The sequence below is a fragment of the Aplidium turbinatum genome, chromosome 7, assembly GCF_918807975.1.
Source record: "Aplidium turbinatum chromosome 7, kaAplTurb1.1, whole genome shotgun sequence".
NCBI lineage: Eukaryota > Metazoa > Chordata > Ascidiacea > Aplousobranchia > Polyclinidae > Aplidium > Aplidium turbinatum.
In genome coordinates, this window is record NC_137478.1 from 2,290,940 (window position 1) to 2,298,881 (window position 7,942).

The 7,942-nt window shown below is 38.0% G+C and overlaps 1 non-coding gene across 1 annotated transcript; it reads right to left on the reverse strand.

Annotated features, from left to right (window-relative positions):
- Positions 1-2,610: 2,610 nt before the first annotated feature.
- On the reverse strand, positions 2,611-2,713 carry LOC145774934 (U6 spliceosomal RNA). Its single transcript, XR_014290106.1, has one exon. It is a non-coding gene; the product is annotated as a U6 spliceosomal RNA (small nuclear RNA).
- Between the last annotated feature and the right edge of the window lie 5,229 nt (positions 2,714-7,942).

Below are 7,942 nucleotides of genomic sequence, written 5' to 3' on the forward strand. Positions count from 1 at the left end.
GGTCTAAAACAAGTCCTTGTGGTGTTCATAGCCAGATGTCTTGGAAAACGTTATAAATTTCTACAAATTTTATTATATTTTCAACAAAGCGCTCAACTTCGGAATTCAAGCTTTGAAAATTTGGGGGGGCCATGGCCCCTTTCGCCCTCCCCCCTGGCTACGCTTATGGTCTACACTCTACAGTATGGCTGTACGTGTACGACGTACGTCTATTCATAGTAGGCTACATTTCATACTGCATAGAACGCTGAAAATTTTTTCAAAAAATTTCGGGGGGGGCAATTGCCCCCAATGCCCCCCCCTGGTTGCGGGCTTGACCCATGTTGACTATTGGTAGTAGGCTCATCATCATCATCATCGGCCATGCCTGAATAAGGCGTCGGCTACCGTGAATCTCTACAACGATCGATTGTCCATACTTCTAATTAAGTTTTCAAAATTTTGGTTTGTCCATGTTGAAAGATTTTTGAAGATTTCCAAACGTGGACGTCCCCGGTGCCTCTGACCAGGAAATCGCCCCATCATTGCCGAGTGTTCAATTCCGCGTTTGCAGTAGACATGCCCGATAAATGTCATTTGCCTTTTTTTGATAGTTGTGATGAGGACGCCAGGGGTGCACCCAGAGCGTCTCCACACTTCTTCGTTAGTGATTTTATCCATCCAGTTAATTCCCATCATTCTACAAATGAACCAAATTTCAGCACTGTTGATCTTCTCTATCTTCGGGCATACAGTCCAGGATTCACAGCCATATAGCAGAACTGACCAAATGTACACATGTAAAATTCTTATTCTAGTGTTTAGAGAGATTGAATTAGATTTCAGTATTTTGTCTATTTAGTAGTAGTAGGCTACGTAACTACAAACCCTGAATGAAGAAATTTTTCAGAAATATGGGTTAAAGTGGAATTTTTCAACACTGCTCAGTGTTCACATAGTGAATAAATGCTTCATAATACTTTTCCTGACAAGTATAAAGTTTTACCCATAGGCTATTCCCGCAATGCAAGAGAAAGATACAAAACAAACATCAGATGAAAACTTATATTTTATGTGTAAACAAAAACAAATTTAATGAAACTAACAAAAATCTGATCGTATTAAGAGTCTATTTGTCTGCTACGAAGTAGTTATGCAAGATCAGAGTCCTCAGATGAACAATCTGTTGTGTTATTGCAATGAGTTTACCCTAATTGCTATATATTGTGACATTTAATGTCAAAATAAAAAAATAAAAAAAACGAATAAAAAACAAAAACAAAAACGATAAAAAACAAAAAAACGATAAAAAAACAAAAAAACGAGGTCGTTTTTTTACAACCAAAAAAAACACGTTTTTTTACATCTCTAAGCAGAACCTCCTCGCCCTCTTAATTTCCATATTCGAAACCACTGTTCGTTATTATAATTTGGCAACCCTACTCAGGCTCGCAGAAGCGAACTCAGGCCTCAGCATGAGCGAACTCATACAATTTGCCTATACGCCGCTCTTTTATCACACTCCGGCGTAAATGAGACCAAAGCAGATTTGAAATTGCATGCAAAACAAAAGTCACTATCCGGGGATATTTCCATTATGAAAGTTGTAAGTTAATAGTGACACAAGTAACGTGTTTGTTTCTTTAGACCAGGGATGTCCAACCTTATATTATAGTGGGCCGCATTGTCACTTGAAATAAATCAATGGGCCGCAGGACCTAATAAATTTCAAGAAAAATAGGTAGGCTACATAAAGAAACGATTAAAAACCATTAATTTCGTCTTTGAAAATAGGAACAAATAACACACACATAGAAAGAAACAAAAATTTATTCTACAATACAAAGTCAATGAGATTTTTGACATTGTTTTCCAGCTAAGAAGTTATCAACATTTGCATTAAAGGACGTTGTCTTGATTCTTAGGATGTTTGCTAAGTGTTTGTCTGTCAGTTTGTTTCTTTCTGCAGTTTTGATGTTTTTCATGGATAAAAATAACTGCTCGCAACAATATGTGCTGCTCCACATAAACAATAATTTTCTAGACAAATTAACTAATTTAATAAATTCATTAGCCTACATCAGGGGTCACCAAATGGCGGCCCGCGGGCCGCATGCGGCCCGCCACGCTGTATCGCTGCGGCCCGCGAAAGGCATCAGCGTACAAGTATAACCAAAAATACTTTTCTTGAGGAGTTAAACAGCATGAAGGCAAAAATACTTTCCGAGAAGCATATTTTCGCTTTGCATACGATTCCACCGACCGACCAATCAGATTATAGTTCTAGGTGGGGGTTGCTTAAAGTTATTCCAATGCGATGTCCAGCCACACTGTCCCAGTGGTTGATTAAAACGTCTGTTTTCGAATTTCTAAATTGTCTGTGAGCATAGGGTTGCTTATTTTAACTTTGCAAATGTCATGTAAACACTAATGTGAGTTTCACCGTTATTGTGTTTCACGAGCAGTGTTCTCTTTATGCAAGTTTTTGTTGGCAAAATAGGTCGGTGTGCCAACTCAATTTATAATAAATTGGCAAAACATTATATATAAATTTAAAGACTTTTTCGGATTGTAGGCTATTATGAAAATATTTAGCTTAGTAGGCTAGGCCTACTGCAAATTCTTTTTTTTTTAAATATGGAACGCTTTACGATTTTGCGTGTCATCCTTGCGCAGGGCCCATGCTAATCTTCTCTGTATCGTTCCAATTTTAGTATATCTACTGCCGAAGCAAGTACTGCAAAATGTTGTTAATCAACAAATTCTTGCCACGCTGATAAGAACCGCAAGTGACAGTTGTCTAATTAATCAAAGAAAGACGGTTTTATAGACTCTCACAAAAAGGATGAAAAACCAACTCATTGCTTTTTTAGAGGGAACACTGTTCATGAATTACGATAGAATTACGATTTTTCGGTGATTTCCACAAGCGTTTGTTTCATGGTACCTGGTTTCTTTTTCCCTGTTATTGGAGCCTATTTTTCGCTGATATGCTTGCAGGTCACTATTGTTGCCTGTATTCAAGTGTATTGCGATGTGTCAAACATTTCCATGTTTACTGAAATTGTTAATTGCAAGATATCTTTTGTGAAGCGAAGTGCCAACACCACTCTTGCTTGGCGATGAATATTCTGATGAAACCGCTCGCCTCGCTATAAGTGCGCAAAACAAGTGGCCTCGTTTATTAGGCATTGTTAAAAAAGTCAAAAGTGTTGTTAAAGGAGCTTGGCCTGGCAGTAGCGTTGTTCGATTAATTTTGTTGCTGCGGTATTCTAACATCAATATGAACAACATGTAACGCTAGATACTGGGTACGAAATGCGTTCTTTTCTAGCATAAGAGTCAACCTACCTAACATTTTATTAGTGCGGCCCGCCACAGCTCTCCGTAGTGCCAAAGTGGCCCGCATGCAAAAAAGGTTGGTAACCCCTGGCCTACATGAATGCAATTCTTTATTGTCTGTGGAAAGTTTTCAAACTTTCTCGACTGAGCAGTTTAATCAGTTCAAGTTGGAATTCGGGTGGCGCTTTATCACACTGAAATGAAAATGGGTCATTAATAATTTTAATTCAATTTCAATCTTTTTGAAGTCAGAAAATCTGACTGTAAATTCTTCAAGCAAATCTTCACATAACTTAGCATACTTTTCATAGTTTACAGACCTGTCTTGAGTTTTTTCAGATAGACTACGAAAATGTACAATTTCGCCAGCTTTCAATTGTGCTACGTATGAAAAGTTTTAACTTAGTGGTAAAGCTATAGGCTACTTATTCACTCGAACATTGAACTACACAACTGACCTTTCTCTTGTAAATGCAAATTGAGCTCAGCTAGCACTTATGTGAGGTCAACTAAGAAAGAAAAATCATTCAACCATCCTTCAACCAACCAATCAACCAACCATTCATTTTCTATAAAGTTTACATTTTGTTTCTCTTTAATCAAAAAATAAAGAGCCCAAAATGTAGCCTAGATACCGTAGGCTACTAAGCTCATGTTCAGCAAACAAACGTTTCGAAAACTATAAGTTATACCACTGAAGATGAAGACAGTATAGTTTTCGAAACGTTTGTTTGCTGAACATGAGTTTGGTATCTACATTTTGGGCTCTTTATTTTTTGATTAGATTAACCAGGCGTTCCCACCATTTTGCTCCTTTTTTCCATGAAGTTCAAAATACTACTTGGAGTGAAAATGATTAGCGGGCCGCACAAAAATCTCTGGTGGGCCGCAGTGTGGCCCGCGGGCCGCAGGTTGGACATCCCTGCTTTAGACAATGAATTTTTTAGACTGTTCCAGTAGCCTATTAGGTTATACAGATAAAAATCAGATAAAGGTGGTATTAACTAAGTTAGGGCGTACACCACTGCATAGCGATTCAAGTTCGCTTTTCTGCAATGCTGGATAAAAATATAAAATCAAGACATTGGTTTTTGCAAAACAGCTCAAACAATAATCAGCTAATTAAGACTCAGATTGCAAGAAAAGCTATAAAACCTAAGGCAAATCTTCAATTTTTTCTGGGGTAGCATGCCTCCAGACTCTTTAAAAAGGCTATGACCCTCGTCACCCTCCCTCCATTGCATGCCTATAAAAATCACCAGGATTCGCCACGGGCCCTTGCATGGTAGGCTATGTGAATTTAGTGACTTCACAAAGCAGAACTGTAATATTTTTAATAAGTTATTCTTAGTTTCTGGTGTGGGTTTTGTTGATCTGTTTCCAGTCTTGAAGTTTTCAGTGTTAGCCAGTGATGCATGCGCATACAAAAAATATTGACGCCGTCAGCGTAAACGCAAAGGTTCGAAAAACCATACGCCGTATGCGTCAACGTAACTTGTAAAAAAAGTTGGCGGCGTCAGCGTCAGCGCATACACTAGCATAAACTCATTTTGTTTGCTAAGTGCCAAACATTCACACGGTATAAACCACTCGAAACAAACAAGTTTTATTTTGAATTTCCACGAAGAAACACAAACATCTGAAAGTGTTCATCTTACATTTTGCTGCGTTTTGGTTTCAATATGTCTTTGCCCATTGAAAACATTCTTTCAACTGCAGCGCTGGAAGGTATTGGCGTGTTGTAGCGAAAAAAAAAACATTAAAAAGTACGCGTTGACGCTATGCGCTAAAAAAACCGCAAAAACTTTACTGCATAGCCTCAAGCGACAACTAGCCTATCCAAAAAAATGTGGCCGCAAGCGTTAGCGTAAACAAAACGTCTACGCCGCAAGTCTACGGCGCAGAATTTGCGGCGTATACGTAGCCTATATCTCTGGTGTTAGCTAACTGTTGTTGGTTACTTTTGAGATGGATACGGCTTTTGTTAGATATTAGGTTGACCGAAACATGCTTTGATTGATTCAATCTGATTGAAACTTTATTCTCGGACTGGAAAAGCTTCTTGCAGTGCTTATGATTCTGGCAGTTTTGCTTTACTTGAGAGGCTTTGAATCACTATGACGCAGGTCCGGTCAGCAAGATTGACAAAGTGAAGTTTCCGATTGTTAAAGGCTTGTTTCCGGGAATTATTCCATCCAATAGATGCCGCTGAGTAGAGAGCAGTCCTTAAGGTGCGTTGCACACCCCGAGAGTCGAACTAGTGATGCTTGATCTTGAAGTTTCTTCGTTCCAGAAGTCACGTGCTAACCAACTGCTGAGGGGGCTTTATTGTCTTTTGTTCTCTGGAAATGCTAATAGTATGTTTTCTGTATTGCCTCGCATTCATCTTTACATTCAAAAATAAACCAGACGTGGAAAACCGTGTGTCTTCATCACCCCTCGCCACCATCGTGCCCAGGGGTGTAGGACTCCGACAGCTGCGTATGAGCAGGCTTTTCAACCTATAATACGCCATGTCTGCTATAGGCTATAGACCAACATAATTTTGCTTTCACACCAACACAATAACACACTACCAGCCGTTTTCAAGCGCCATAGCTTATGCGCAGTTACGAGAGCCTATCAATAAGTGGCATTTCATTACACCACTTGGCCTGTTTTTCTTATAAAAGTAGATTAAATAAAACGCAACAGTCAGTTCTTTTAGCGTTGATTCTATGTTATTGCGAAGATTCTACTAACTGCTAAACAAAATAGCAGTAACTGCTAAACAAGTTATCAAATATTCACAAGCAGTTTGGTGCTTGCCAATGAAGCAGAGTCCCAAACAAAAAATCAGTCGTTTTCTACATTAATTCAATGTTTGCAAGACGCTGACAAAGACAAGACAAGACAAAATTAAAATATGAAAATGCACTACGAACATCTCGACTCATGGTCGAGAACAATGGCGTATTGTATCCAACCCTCAATACGAGGAAGGAACGTACCGTAATGATGATGATGAAGACGCTGAATCAATGCAGAAAACGACTGATTTGCTGCTTTGGGTAATTGTTCTTCACGTCACGGTTCATTTCACAGAGATTAGGAAAGGTCCTAAATTTCATAAGGTTTCATATTTCATAAGGTTTTAAATTTCATAAGTTTTTAAATCTTTGTTTTTGTTTCACATGTGCTGATGATGCAAAATAAAAGAACTTCATTAGGTTTCATAAATTTCATAAGGTCCTTAATAAATTTCATAATTATAAAAAAGCTGATGGCAACATAAGCATGGCAAAGAGCAAAGAGGTAGCTTTGGAGTTTGGAGTTTGGACTTTTTCAGCATAATGTCAAATTGTCAGTAAACGCAATGTTTCATATGAGGTGTTAAGTTGAGAATTTACTCACCGTTCTTCAACGAAGCTTTTGCCTAGTTTTCTGAACTTGCTCTCTTATGGTATATCAAGTGAAATCGTTTATGCATCTTGTAAACTGATTGGTATTAGCACATTCTTTGTGGAAATGGACTCACAGTCTCAACTAAGAAACATCAAGGATTTCTTGTTAGTGTACAACTCTATAACTGAACATTGTTTTACTAAATGCATCACAAATATGAATCAAAGAGAACTAACTCATACAGAAGCGGTGTGTACTCATAATTGTGCCATGCGATATATCACTAGTAGCTATAGGTTAATGAATGAATTTGCCAAACTTACACCAGAAATGGTTAAGAGAAGAAATGAAGATGCCATCGAACAAGCAAGAAAAACAGGAGTAGCACTGCAAGAGTCTAGCACTGAAGCTACAGGACAATTAATTGTGCCAGAAAAAACATGACATTATTCTAAAATATAATTTTGACCTAGGGCATACCGGTACCGTACCAGTAGCCTACTCACTGGTGTAGGCTATGTGTGCACTGTGCAAATTTTATCTTTTTCCTTATAACTTGGTAATGTGCGATATGATTAGGTTGTTTTATACCGTACTCAATGTTAACATTGTTAGAAATTTTGTAGGTTCACTATTAATTTGATTATTGAGTGTGTGAAATGTGTGGGCAATACTACTGTAAAAGGCGGAAATGCGGAAGCGCGGAAATAAGTCGAAATAACTTTAGAATTAAAACAGTCATAGTATTTAATGATCTCACAATTGCTTCTAAATAATATCTTTCAATGATATTTCAACATAAGAAAATGTTCGGTATGGAGTTGTGGCTAAATATCGCATTTCCGCCTTTTTCCTATTTCAATAAATTCCATTAAATTTCGAAATTTACTCCAATAGCTGTGGAATTAAAACAGTCAAAGTATTTAATGACCTCACAATTGCTTCTAAACAATATCTTTCAATGATATTTCAACATAAAAGTAGGTTCGGTGGTGAGTTGTTGTTAAAAATCACATTTCCGCCTTTTTCCATGTTGCAACATTTCATTCTTTCATGATGAAGTTATCGCTATGTTAAACAATATGGACGCCAAGATCGTACTTCCGCGTTTTCTACATTGGCATTAAATCGCTACTTCTGCGGACAATACGACATTTCACGCCTGGCTTATTTCCGCCTTCCGCATTTCCGCCTTTTAGTGTTGCCCGAAATGTGTAGGCTAGAATATACCGTAGTC